Source organism: Pelophylax lessonae, assembly GCF_965119305.1.
Source record: "Pelophylax lessonae genome assembly, chromosome: 3".
Lineage (NCBI taxonomy): Eukaryota > Metazoa > Chordata > Amphibia > Anura > Ranidae > Pelophylax > Pelophylax lessonae.
The window spans coordinates 178,929,523-178,942,574 of record NC_138770.1 but is presented as its reverse complement, the minus strand read 5'-3'; positions in this window follow the sequence as shown (position 1 = coordinate 178,942,574).

The window sequence follows — 13,052 nt, the reverse complement described above, 5'->3', positions numbered from 1 at the left end:
TATACATACACTTTTTTGGGATCATATTTTCTATTCCGCTATTTAATCAAAAACCTCTGGGGATCAGTTAAATTGGGGGATAGTCTGTGTTGGTACGTGTGAGAGAGATCCACCTTTCCAAGTTGTTGGGGTTCATCTCATACTTCTGAAGGTTTGAGGGTGCTGCCTGTTCCATACTCCCCCTACTCCTAGCCTTTTAGGGGTACAAACAATAGTAATTGGGGCCTAGTGTGGTTGTGTACGTGTGATATACATACACTTTTTTGGGATCATATTTTCTATTCCGCTATTTAATCAAAAACCTCTGGGGATCAGTTAAATTGGGGGATAGTCTGTGTTGGTACGTGTGAGAGAGATCCACCTTTCCAAGTTGTTGGGGTTCATCTCATACTTCTGAAGGTTTGAGGGTGCTGCCTGTTCCATACTCCCCCTACTCCTAGCCTTTTAGGGGTACAAACAATAGTAATTGGGGCCTAGTGTGGTTGTGTACGTGTGATATACATACACTTTTTTGGGATCATATTTTCTATTCCGCTATTTAATCAAAAACCTCTGGGGATCAGTTAAATTGGGGGATAGTCTGTGTTGGTACGTGTGAGAGAGATCCACCTTTCCAAGTTGTTGGGGTTCATCTCATACTTCTGAAGGTTTGAGGGTGCTGCCTGTTCCATACTCCCCCTACTCCTAGCCTTTTAGGGGTACAAACAATAGTAATTGGGGCCTAGTGTGGTTGTGTACGTGTGATATACATACACTTTTTTGGGATCATATTTTCTATTCCGCTATTTAATCAAAAACCTCTGGGGATCAGTTAAATTGGGGGATAGTCTGTGTTGGTACGTGTGAGAGAGATCCACCTTTCCAAGTTGTTGGGGTTCATCTCATACTTCTGAAGGTTTGAGGGTGCTGCCTGTTCCATACTCCCCCCTACTCCTAGCCTTTTAGGGGTACAAACAATAGTAATTGGGGCCTAGTGTGGTTGTGTACGTGTGATATACATACACTTTTTTGGGATCATATTTTCTATTCCGCTATTTAATCAAAAACCTCTGGGGATCAGTTAAATTGGGGGATAGTCTGTGTTGGTACGTGTGAGAGAGATCCACCTTTCCAAGTTGTTGGGGTTCATCTCATACTTCTGAAGGTTTGAGGGTGCTGCCTGTTCCATACTCCCCCCTACTCCTAGCCTTTTAGGGGTACAAACAATAGTAATTGGGGCCTAGTGTGGTTGTGTACGTGTGATATACATACACTTTTTTGGGATCATATTTTCTATTCCGCTATTTAATCAAAAACCTCTGGGGATCAGTTAAATTGGGGGATAGTCTGTGTTGGTACGTGTGAGAGAGATCCACCTTTCCAAGTTGTTGGGGTTCATCTCATACTTCTGAAGGTTTGAGGGTGCTGCCTGTTCCATACTCCCCCTACTCCTAGCCTTTTAGGGGTACAAACAATAGTAATTGGGGCCTAGTGTGGTTGTGTACGTGTGATATACATACACTTTTTTGGGATCATATTTTCTATTCCGCTATTTAATCAAAAACCTCTGGGGATCAGTTAAATTGGGGGATAGTCTGTGTTGGTACGTGTGAGAGAGATCCACCTTTCCAAGTTGTTGGGGTTCATCTCATACTTCTGAAGGTTTGAGGGTGCTGCCTGTTCCATACTCCCCCTACTCCTAGCCTTTTAGGGGTACAAACAATAGTAATTGGGGCCTAGTGTGGTTGTGTACGTGTGATATACATACACTTTTTTGGGATCATATTTTCTATTCCGCTATTTAATCAAAAACCTCTGGGGATCAGTTAAATTGGGGGATAGTCTGTGTTGGTACGTGTGAGAGAGATCCACCTTTCCAAGTTGTTGGGGTTCATCTCATACTTCTGAAGGTTTGAGGGTGCTGCCTGTTCCATACTCCCCCTACTCCTAGCCTTTTAGGGGTACAAACAATAGTAATTGGGGCCTAGTGTGGTTGTGTACGTGTGATATACATACACTTTTTTGGGATCATATTTTCTATTCCGCTATTTAATCAAAAACCTCTGGGGATCAGTTAAATTGGGGGATAGTCTGTGTTGGTACGTGTGAGAGAGATCCACCTTTCCAAGTTGTTGGGGTTCATCTCATACTTCTGAAGGTTTGAGGGTGCTGCCTGTTCCATACTCCCCCCTACTCCTAGCCTTTTAGGGGTACAAACAATAGTAATTGGGGCCTAGTGTGGTTGTGTACGTGTGATATACATACACTTTTTTGGGATCATATTTTCTATTCCGCTATTTAATCAAAAACCTCTGGGGATCAGTTAAATTGGGGGATAGTCTGTGTTGGTACGTGTGAGAGAGATCCACCTTTCCAAGTTGTTGGGGTTCATCTCATACTTCTGAAGGTTTGAGGGTGCTGCCTGTTCCATACTCCCCCCTACTCCTAGCCTTTTAGGGGTACAAACAATAGTAATTGGGGCCTAGTGTGGTTGTGTACGTGTGATATACATACACTTTTTTGGGATCATATTTTCTATTCCGCTATTTAATCAAAAACCTCTGGGGATCAGTTAAATTGGGGGATAGTCTGTGTTGGTACGTGTGAGAGAGATCCACCTTTCCAAGTTGTTGGGGTTCATCTCATACTTCTGAAGGTTTGAGGGTGCTGCCTGTTCCATACTCCCCCTACTCCTAGCCTTTTAGGGGTACAAACAATAGTAATTGGGGCCTAGTGTGGTTGTGTACGTGTGATATACATACACTTTTTTGGGATCATATTTTCTATTCCGCTATTTAATCAAAAACCTCTGGGGATCAGTTAAATTGGGGGATAGTCTGTGTTGGTACGTGTGAGAGAGATCCACCTTTCCAAGTTGTTGGGGTTCATCTCATACTTCTGAAGGTTTGAGGGTGCTGCCTGTTCCATACTCCCCCCTACTCCTAGCCTTTTAGGGGTACAAACAATAGTAATTGGGGCCTAGTGTGGTTGTGTACGTGTGATATACATACACTTTTTTGGGATCATATTTTCTATTCCGCTATTTAATCAAAAACCTCTGGGGATCAGTTAAATTGGGGGATAGTCTGTGTTGGTACGTGTGAGAGAGATCCACCTTTCCAAGTTGTTGGGGTTCATCTCATACTTCTGAAGGTTTGAGGGTGCTGCCTGTTCCATACTCCCCCCTACTCCTAGCCTTTTAGGGGTACAAACAATAGTAATTGGGGCCTAGTGTGGTTGTGTACGTGTGATATACATACACTTTTTTGGGATCATATTTTCTATTCCGCTATTTAATCAAAAACCTCTGGGGATCAGTTAAATTGGGGGATAGTCTGTGTTGGTACGTGTGAGAGAGATCCACCTTTCCAAGTTGTTGGGGTTCATCTCATACTTCTGAAGGTTTGAGGGTGCTGCCTGTTCCATACTCCCCCTACTCCTAGCCTTTTAGGGGTACAAACAATAGTAATTGGGGCCTAGTGTGGTTGTGTACGTGTGATATACATACACTTTTTTGGGATCATATTTTCTATTCCGCTATTTAATCAAAAACCTCTGGGGATCAGTTAAATTGGGGGATAGTCTGTGTTGGTACGTGTGAGAGAGATCCACCTTTCCAAGTTGTTGGGGTTCATCTCATACTTCTGAAGGTTTGAGGGTGCTGCCTGTTCCATACTCCCCCTACTCCTAGCCTTTTAGGGGTACAAACAATAGTAATTGGGGCCTAGTGTGGTTGTGTACGTGCGAGATACATACACTTTTTTTGATCATATTTCCTATTCCGCTATTCAATAAAAACCTTTGAGGATCAATTGAATTGCGGGATAGTCTGTGTCGGTACGTGTGAGAGAGATCCACCTTTCCAAGTTGTTGGGGTTCATCTCATACTTCTGAAGGTTTGAGGGTGCTGCCTGTTCCATACTCCCCCTACTCCTCATCTAGCCTTTTAGGGGTACAAACAATAGTAATTGGGGCCTAGTGTGGTTGTGTACGTGCGAGATACATACACTTTTTTTGATCATATTTCCTATTCCGCTATTCAATAAAAACCTTTGAGGATCAATTGAATTGCGGGATAGTCTGTGTCGGTACGTGTGAGAGAGATCCACCTTTCCAAGTTGTTGGGGTTCATCTCATACTTCTGAAGGTTTGAGGGTGCTGCCTGTTCCATACCCCCCCTACTCCTCATCTAGCCTTTTAGGGGTACAAACAATAGTAATTGGGGCCTAGTGTGGTTGTGTACGTGCGAGATACATACACTTTTTTTGATCATATTTCCTATTCCGCTATTCAATAAAAACCTTTGGGGATCAATTAAATTGCGGGATAGTCTGTGTCGGTACGTGTGAGATCCACCTTTCCAAGTTTTTGGGGTTCATCTCATACTTCTGAAGCTTTGAGGGTGCTGCCTGTTCCATACTCCTCCTCCTCCTCATCCATCCTTTTAGGTGTACAAACAATAGTAATTGGGGCCTAGTGTGCTTCTGTACGTGTGAGATACATACACATTTTTTGATCATATTTCCTATTCCGCTATTCAATAAAAACCTTTGGGGATCAATTAAATTGCGGAATAGTCTGTGTCGGTACGTGTGAGATCCACCTTTCCAAGTTTTTGGGGTTCATCTCATACTTCTGAAGCTTTGAGGGTGCTGCCTGTTCCATACTCCTCCTCCTCCTCATCCATCCTTTTAGGTGTACAAACAATAGTAATTGGGGCCTAGTGTGTTTCTGTACGTGCGAGATACATACACTTTTTTTGATCATATTTCCTATTCCGCTATTCAATAAAAACCTTTGGGGATCAATTAAATTGCGGGATAGTCTGTGTCGGTACGTGTGAGATCCACCTTTCCAAGTTTTTGGGGTTCACCTCATACTTCTGAAGCTTTGAGGGTGCTGCCTGTTCCATACTCCTCCTCCTCCTCATCCATCCTTTTAGGTGTACAAACAATAGTAATTGGGGCCTAGTGTGCTTCTGTACGTGTGAGATACATACACATTTTTTGATCATATTTCCTATTCCGCTATTCAATAAAAACCTTTGGGGATCAATTAAATTGCGGGATAGTCTGTGTCGGTACGTGTGAGATCCACCTTTCCAAGTTTTTGGGGTTCATCTCATACTTCTGAAGCTTTGAGGGTGCTGCCTGTTCCATACTCCTCCTCCTCCTTATCCATCCTTTTAGGTGTACAAACAATAGTAATTGGGGCCTAGTGTGCTTCTGTACGTGTGAGATACATACACATTTTTTGATCATATTTCCTATTCCGCTATTCAATAAAAACCTTTGGGGATCAATTAAATTGCGGGATAGTCTGTGTCGGTACGTGTGAGATCCACCTTTCCAAGTTTTTGGGGTTCATCTCATACTTCTGAAGCTTTGAGGGTGCTGCCTGTTCCATACTCCTCCTCCTCCTCATCCATCCTTTTAGGTGTACAAACAATAGTAATTGGGGCCTAGTGTGCTTCTGTACGTGTGAGATACATACACATTTTTTGATCATATTTCCTATTCCGCTATTCAATAAAAACCTTTGGGGATCAATTAAATTGCGGAATAGTCTGTGTCGGTACGTGTGAGATCCACCTTTCCAAGTTTTTGGGGTTCATCTCATACTTCTGAAGCTTTGAGGGTGCTGCCTGTTCCATACTCCTCCTCCTCCTCATCCATCCTTTTAGGTGTACAAACAATAGTAATTGGGGCCTAGTGTGTTTCTGTACGTGTGAGATACATACACTTTTTTTGATCATATTTCCTATTCCGCTATTCAATAAAAACCTTTGGGGATCAATTGAATTGCGGGATAGTCTGTGTCGGTACGTGTGAGAGAGATCCACCTTTCCAAGTTGTTGGGGTTCATCTCATACTTCTGAAGGTTTGAGGGTGCTGCCTGTTCCATACCCCCCCTACTCCTCATCTAGCCTTTTAGGGGTACAAACAATAGTAATTGGGGCCTAGTGTGGTTGTGTACGTGCGAGATACATACACTTTTTTTGATCATATTTCCTATTCCGCTATTCAATAAAAACCTTTGAGGATCAATTGAATTGCGGGATAGTCTGTGTCGGTACGTGTGAGAGAGATCCACCTTTCCAAGTTGTTGGGGTTCATCTCATACTTCTGAAGGTTTGAGGGTGCTGCCTGTTCCATACTCCCCCTACTCCTCATCTAGCCTTTTAGGGGTACAAACAATAGTAATTGGGGCCTAGTGTGGTTGTGTACGTGTGATATACATACACTTTTTTTGGATCATATTTTCTATTCCGCTATTCAATAAAAACCTTTCTAGGGCAAGATCTTAAATTACAGAAATATGAGGAGACCGTCAAATAAGGGCCGTGGCCTGGGTCGTGGTGCTGCTGGTAGAGCTCCTGTTGCAAGGAGAGGACATGGTCGATCTGTGCCAGCTACACGCACAAGTGAAACACCTTCCTCAAGTGTGAGTAGGCGACAGAACCTGCATCAGTATTTGGTAGGGCATCAAACGCCCCTAGAAGTGATGAGGCCAGAACAAGTTGAGGCGATAGTAGATTGGTTTGCTGCTGACAGTGCCTCCAGTTCCTTCACATTGTCTCCCACCCAGTCTACTGCAGAAAGGTCAGAGTTGGCACCTGCAGCCAATGTCCAACCGTCTTTCACCTCACCCCCTTGCAAATCAGGCCAGCAGTCTGAGCCCCAAGCCATACAGCAGTCTCTTATTCTTTTTGAGGACTCTGTCAGCAGGGTTTCCCAGGGCCATCCACCTAGCCCTGCCCCAGAAGTGGAAGAGATTGAGTGCAGCGATGCCCAACCACTTATTCCTCAAGATGAGTACATGCAAGGATCATCGCAGCACGTCTCCGATGATGACGAAACGCAGGTGCCAACTGCTGCGGCGTTCAGCATTGTGGAGACCGACAAGGAGGGCAGGGGTGAAGACTGGGTGGAAGATGATGTGGAGGACGATGAGGTCCTCGACCCCACATGGAATGAACGTCATGCAGGTGAACTGAGTAGTTTGGAGGAAGAGGCGGTGGTCGCACAGAGCCACCAGCACAGCAGAAGAGGGAGCAGGGTGCAGAAGCGGAGCGGCCGTGCCCTAGACACTACGCCCGCTACTGCCCAACGCAGCAAGGGAACGAGCGCACCAAAGTCAGCTCAAAGGAGTTCTCTAGCGTGGAAGTTCTTTAGAAAATGTGCTGATGACAGGACACGAGTGGTTTGCACCCTGTGCAATCAGAGCTTGAAGCGAGGCATGAACCTTCTCAACCTGAGCACAACCTGCATGATCAGGCATCTAAGTGCAAAGCACGAGCTGCAGTGGAGTACACACCTTCAAAACCAAGAAACGTCTCTGGCTCATCCTGCTTCCTCTTCTGCTGCAGTCTCGGCCGCTCCAGCCACATCTGTAGTGATACCGGCACCTGCCACCCCGCAAACAGACGATCTGTCAGCAACACCACCACCTGGGTCACCAACAACCATCTCCACAATGTCCCGTGGAAGCGTTCAGCTTTCCATCTCCCAAACACTTGAGAGGAAGAGGAAGTACCCCCCTACCCACCCGCGATCCCTGGCCCTGAATGCCAGCATTTCAAAATTATTGGCCTTTGAAATGCTGTCATTCCGTCTGGTGGAGACGCACAGTTTTAAAAACCTTATGTCGGTGGCTGTCCCACAGTACGTCGTGCCCAGCCGCCACTACTTTTCCAGGCAAGCCATCCCTTCCCTGCACAACCAAGTGGGGGAAAAAATCAGGTGTGCACTGCGCAACGCCATCTGTGCCAAGGTCCACCTAACTACGGATACGTGGACCAGTAAGCACGGTCAGGGGCGTTATATCTCCCTAACGGCACACTGGGTAAATGCAGTGGCGGATGGGCCTGAGGCGGATAGCAATTTGGCGCATGTCCTTCCACCACCGAGGATTGCAGGGCGCTTCAGTTTGCCTCCTGTTCCTAACTCCTCCTACTCCGCTTCCTCATCCTCTACCGCCTCCTCATCCGGACAGCGTAACACCTTCACCACCAACTTCAGCACGGCCAGGGGTAAACGACAGCAGGCAGTTTTACAACTTGCCTGTTTGGGGGACAAACCACACACCGCGCAGGAGTTGTGGAGGAGCATGGAACAGCAGACAAATGAGTGGTTGCTGCCAGCGAGCCTCAAGCCCGGCCTGGTGGTGTGCGATAACGGGCGAAATCTCATAGCAGCTCTGGGCCTAGCCGGTTTGACGCACATCCCTTGCCTGGCGCATGTGCTGAATTTGGTGGTGCAGAGGTTCCTTAAAAACTACCCCGATATGTCAGAGCTGCTGCAGAAAGTGCGGGCCGTTTGTGCGCACTTTCGGCGTTCTCACCCTGCTGCTGCTCGCCTGGCAGCGCTGCAGCGTAACTTCGGCCTTCCCGCTCACCGCCTCATATGTGACGTGCCCACAAGGTGGAACTCCACCTTGCACATGCTGGAAAGACTGTGCGAGCAGCAGCAGGCCATAGTGGAGTTTCAGCTGCAGCACGCACGCGTGAGTCGCTCTGCGGAACAGCACCACTTCACCACCAATAACTGGGCCTCCATGCGAGACCTGTGTGCCTTGTTGCGCTGTTTTGAGTACTCCACCAACATGGCCAGTGGCAATGACGCCGTTCTCAGCTTAACTATCCCACTTCTATGCCTCCTTGAAAAAACAATTCGGGCGATGATGGAAGAGGATGTGGCACAGGATGAGGAGGAGGAGGAGGATGAAGAGGTAACATTTCCAAGGCTTTCAGGGCAGTCATTCGCAAGGGGCTCCGAGGGTGGGTTCCTGCACACGCAAACGCCAGGGACGCAATTGTCCAGCAGGGGCACAGTTCTGGAGGATGAGGAGGATGAGGAGGAGGAGGAGCTGGAGGAGGAGATGGAACCATGTTCACAGCAGGGTGGCACCCAGGCCAGCTCATGGCCATCACTGGTGCGTGGCTGGGGGGATACAGAGGACACGGACCATACACCTCCCACAGAGGACAGCCTTTCGTTGCCTCTGGGCAGCCTGGCACACATGAGCGATTACATGCTGCAGTGTCTCCACAACGACCGCCGAGTTGCCCACATTCTAACTTGTGCTGATTACTGGGTGGCCACGCTGCTGGATCCCCGTTACAAGGACAACGTACCGTCCTTAATTCACTCACTGGAGCGCGATCGCAAGATGCGCGAGTACAAGCGCACGCTGGTAGACGCCATGCTGCTGGCATTCCCATCTGACAGCGGGGCCACAGTGGAAGCACAAGGCAGAGGAGGAGGAGGAGGAGGTCGCCAACGCAACCAGGGCACCGCCAGCACCTCAGAAGGCAGGGTTAGCATGGCCGAAATGTGGAAAAGCTTTGTCAGCACGCCACAACAAACAGCAGCACCAGCAGCTCAGATGGAACGTCTCAGCAGGAGGCAGCATTTTACCAACATGGTGGAGCAGTATGTGTGCACACGCCTACATGTAGTGAATGACGGGTCTGCCCCCTTCAACTTCTGGGTCTCCAAATTGGGCACATGGCCTGAGCTTGCCCTTTACGCCTTGGAGGTGCTGGCGTGCCCTGCAGCCAGTGTATTATCTGAACGGGTATTTAGCACGGCTGGGGGCGTTATAACAGACAAGCGCAGCCGCCTGTCCAGAGACAATGTGGACAAGCTCACGTTCATTAAAATGAACCAGGCATGGATCCCACGGGACTTTTCCGTACCTTATGCAGAATAGCAATGGATACCGACCTTACCCACCCATTGTTCCATTTTTGCTCTTTCTCACTCTTTTGGGGTGTACCCTCATTTAAAATTTGTGAAAAGAAGCAGTGTTGGCTACCTCGTCCTCCTCCTCAGGGCCAGATTAATGTAGGGTCTATTGGAGCTGCAGCTCCAGGCCCCTACCTTTTATATAGGCCCCGGGTTGGCCATATTCACTGTTACCGCTCTTCTGTCACTTGTAAACACAGAAGTCTGGCTTCTATGCTCGCTTCCCCAGGCAGCACCCTCAGAACCTCCCCACACAGCGTGAAGGCCGGACAAGGAGGGACAGTTGGCGATGCATGGATGTGTTTATGGGCTTCAGAGACAGCATCCCATGTTGAATTAGGCATGCATGGCTGCACCCTTCCTCCTCTGGGTGCATGGCAAGGCACGGCCCTAAGGCCCTTCAAAATCCTCAGCACCAAGCCCATGATGCTGTTAATCCGGCCCTGGTCCTCCTCCACCGCCGCTTCCACCTACACCGCCCATAGGTGTGCGCAGCCTATTGCATTAAGGTGTGCACCCCAAAGTTGAAATACACATGCATGTGTTTGCCAGCAGGGAGAGTAATGTATCGGGGCCATGTACCTGTAGGCAAGGAGAAATAGAGCAGAGCAGGTCCCAGGGAGATCTTTCCCATCTCCTCACTGGCAATGCTATGTGCCCTAGGTGATTAGGGTGTGCCCAGGCACACCCAGCACACCCTGTGCGCACGCCTATGTCACCGCCACATCCACCACCACCTCAACCTCCCTCCTACTCCATATGGGCCTCGTCCTTCAGAGATGAAGAAGAACATTGTTTTATTTTTCTGTTTTTTTTTGTTGTTTTAAGTTATTTCCCTATCCACATTTGTTTGCAGAGCACTTGCCATGCTCTTAATTACGTTTTGCTGCCATTTGCAGCACTCTAGCCCTTTCCTTTGGTGTTTTAGAGCCATTTTAGTGCCTTAAAGTTCGGGTCCCCATTGACTTCAATGGGGTTCGGTGTCCGGGAAAAGTTCGGTAAAAGTCCGGGACACGGACCCGGACTTTTTTTTAAAGTTCGGCCGAACCCGTCGAACACGGACATCTAGGTGTCCGCTCAACCCTACTCAACATCCACTCTTATAAAAAGGAACATAGATAAAAGCAATTGCTACTGCATAAACAGTTGGTAATGCTAGTGGACATATGCATTCAGTACTGGTACAAACATAAAACTGCAGATATGAGAAAGAATAATGAAAAACGCATTAAAAAAAACGCATAATAAAAACGCATAAAAAAATTAATAAATAAATGCAAATAGAAATAGAAATGACTGGATGTAAGGATAATAATAATAATGAAGTATATGAAAAAAAAAAACACCCCACAGACTGATTACACAATTGTGTGTACCTCCAGCTCCTCATTCATGCCCCCAGGGGCCAAAGACCCAAATTTAAATATCCAAAAGGTCTCCCTCTTACATAGGAGGGAGAATCTCTCATTGTCAGTCAAGGTGCCTTTAGGGATGGATTCTATAGCCATTACCTCAAGCGCCTTAAGATCTTTTTTGTGGACTTGTAGGAAGTGGCGGGGGACGCTATGTTTATCGCACCCTTTGTGGATTAACCTCCGGTGTTCACCTATCCGGGTTCGCATTGTTCTTATAGTCCGTCCTACATATAATAAATTACATGGGCACTTCAAAACATACACCACATAGTCAGTGGAGCAAGTGATGAACTGCTTGATCTGGTATTCCCTGCCTGACCCATCGCAGATCATGGTCCGTCCATGTTGGATGAACTGGCATGTTAGACAGCCCCTCTTCCTGCATTGGAACACCCCTGTTCGATTGTCAAAGAACGTTGTAATGTCTGATAGGGGGCCAGTCGTTGTGCTCTTGAGTTTGCTTGGTGCCAGAATGTTTTTTACCGTTCTGGCCCTGCGAAAGGTGATCTGAGGTGTAGGTGGTAAAAGGGGAGCCAATCTCTGATCTAATTTGAGAATGTTAAAGTGTTTCTTTATAATTTTACCAATTAAAGCGATTTGGTCATTGAAGGTTGTGATAAACCTAGCGCCATTGGTGTTCTTATTTGACGCTACAGATCCCTTGGGACGGCTGGAAACTGTTCGTCAAACGCCTTCTTAACCAACCCAGATGGATACTCTTTCTCTAGGAATTTTTGAGACATATGGACTCCCTGAGAGAGGTACTCACTATCTTTAGAACAGTTTCTCCTCAACCTATTAAACTGGCCTCTCGGAATGTTATTCTTCCATGATGGGTGGTGACAGCTGGAAAAATGGAGGTAGGAATTACCTCCCACCGACTTCACATGATTCTTACTGGTGATGTTGCCATCCTCATGCGATAGGACCAGATCAAGGAACACCAGCTCATCCGCATCCAGAACATTGGTAAAAGCCAAACCCATATCGTTGTTATTGCAATGGGCCACAAAGGAGGAGAAGACATCCAGACCCCCATCCCAAATGAGCAGGACATCATCTATGTATCTGCCATAGTACACGAGATGTCGAGCAAAGGGATTGTTGGCCCAGATGTATAACTCCTCCCAGTGGCCCATGGTCAGGTTGGCATAACAGGGGGCAAAATTAGCCCCCATCGCTGTTCCTTTGAGTTGGAGATAGAAACGGTCCAGGAAAGTAAAATAGTTATGTGATAAACAAAAATCCGTGCAGTCAACTATAGCCCTCAGACCTATGTTGTGCGGGATCGAGGTGTACAACGAGGATACATCCAGAGAGGCCCACATGTAGTTATCCTCCCACTTGTAGTGGATCAGGGTATCAATCACTTGACTGGAATCCCTAATGTAGGATGGCAGGTAGCTGACAATCGGCTGAAGAAAATGGTCTATATATACTGACAGATCCTTGGTAAACCCATCCGTGCCCGCTACTATCGGTCTGAGTCGGATAGAAATAAGGAGTACTAACAATAGGGGGAAGCAAGAATGCTTTCTCTTTTTTGTCCAAAAGACCCTCTCTCCATGCTTTGTTGACCAAGGTCTGGAGTTCAAGTTGAAAGGCAGGGAGGGGATCAGATCTAAGCAACATATATGTATCAGGGTCTGACAGCAGACGATGACTTTCCTGTATATAATCAAGTTTATTCATGACCACTAGGCTGCCTCCCTTATCTGCCTGCTTGATAATGATGTTTTTATTAGCTGTAAGGTTTTTAAGTGCTTGTTTCTCTAGGTTGGTTAGATTTGGAGATCTTCCATTCTTGTGCGAATCATCACACAGCTGGGCTAGGTCTCTATACACAGCCTGATAGTAAGTCTCTATATAGGGACCCTTGGACCGAACGGGAAAGAAAGTGGATGCAGAC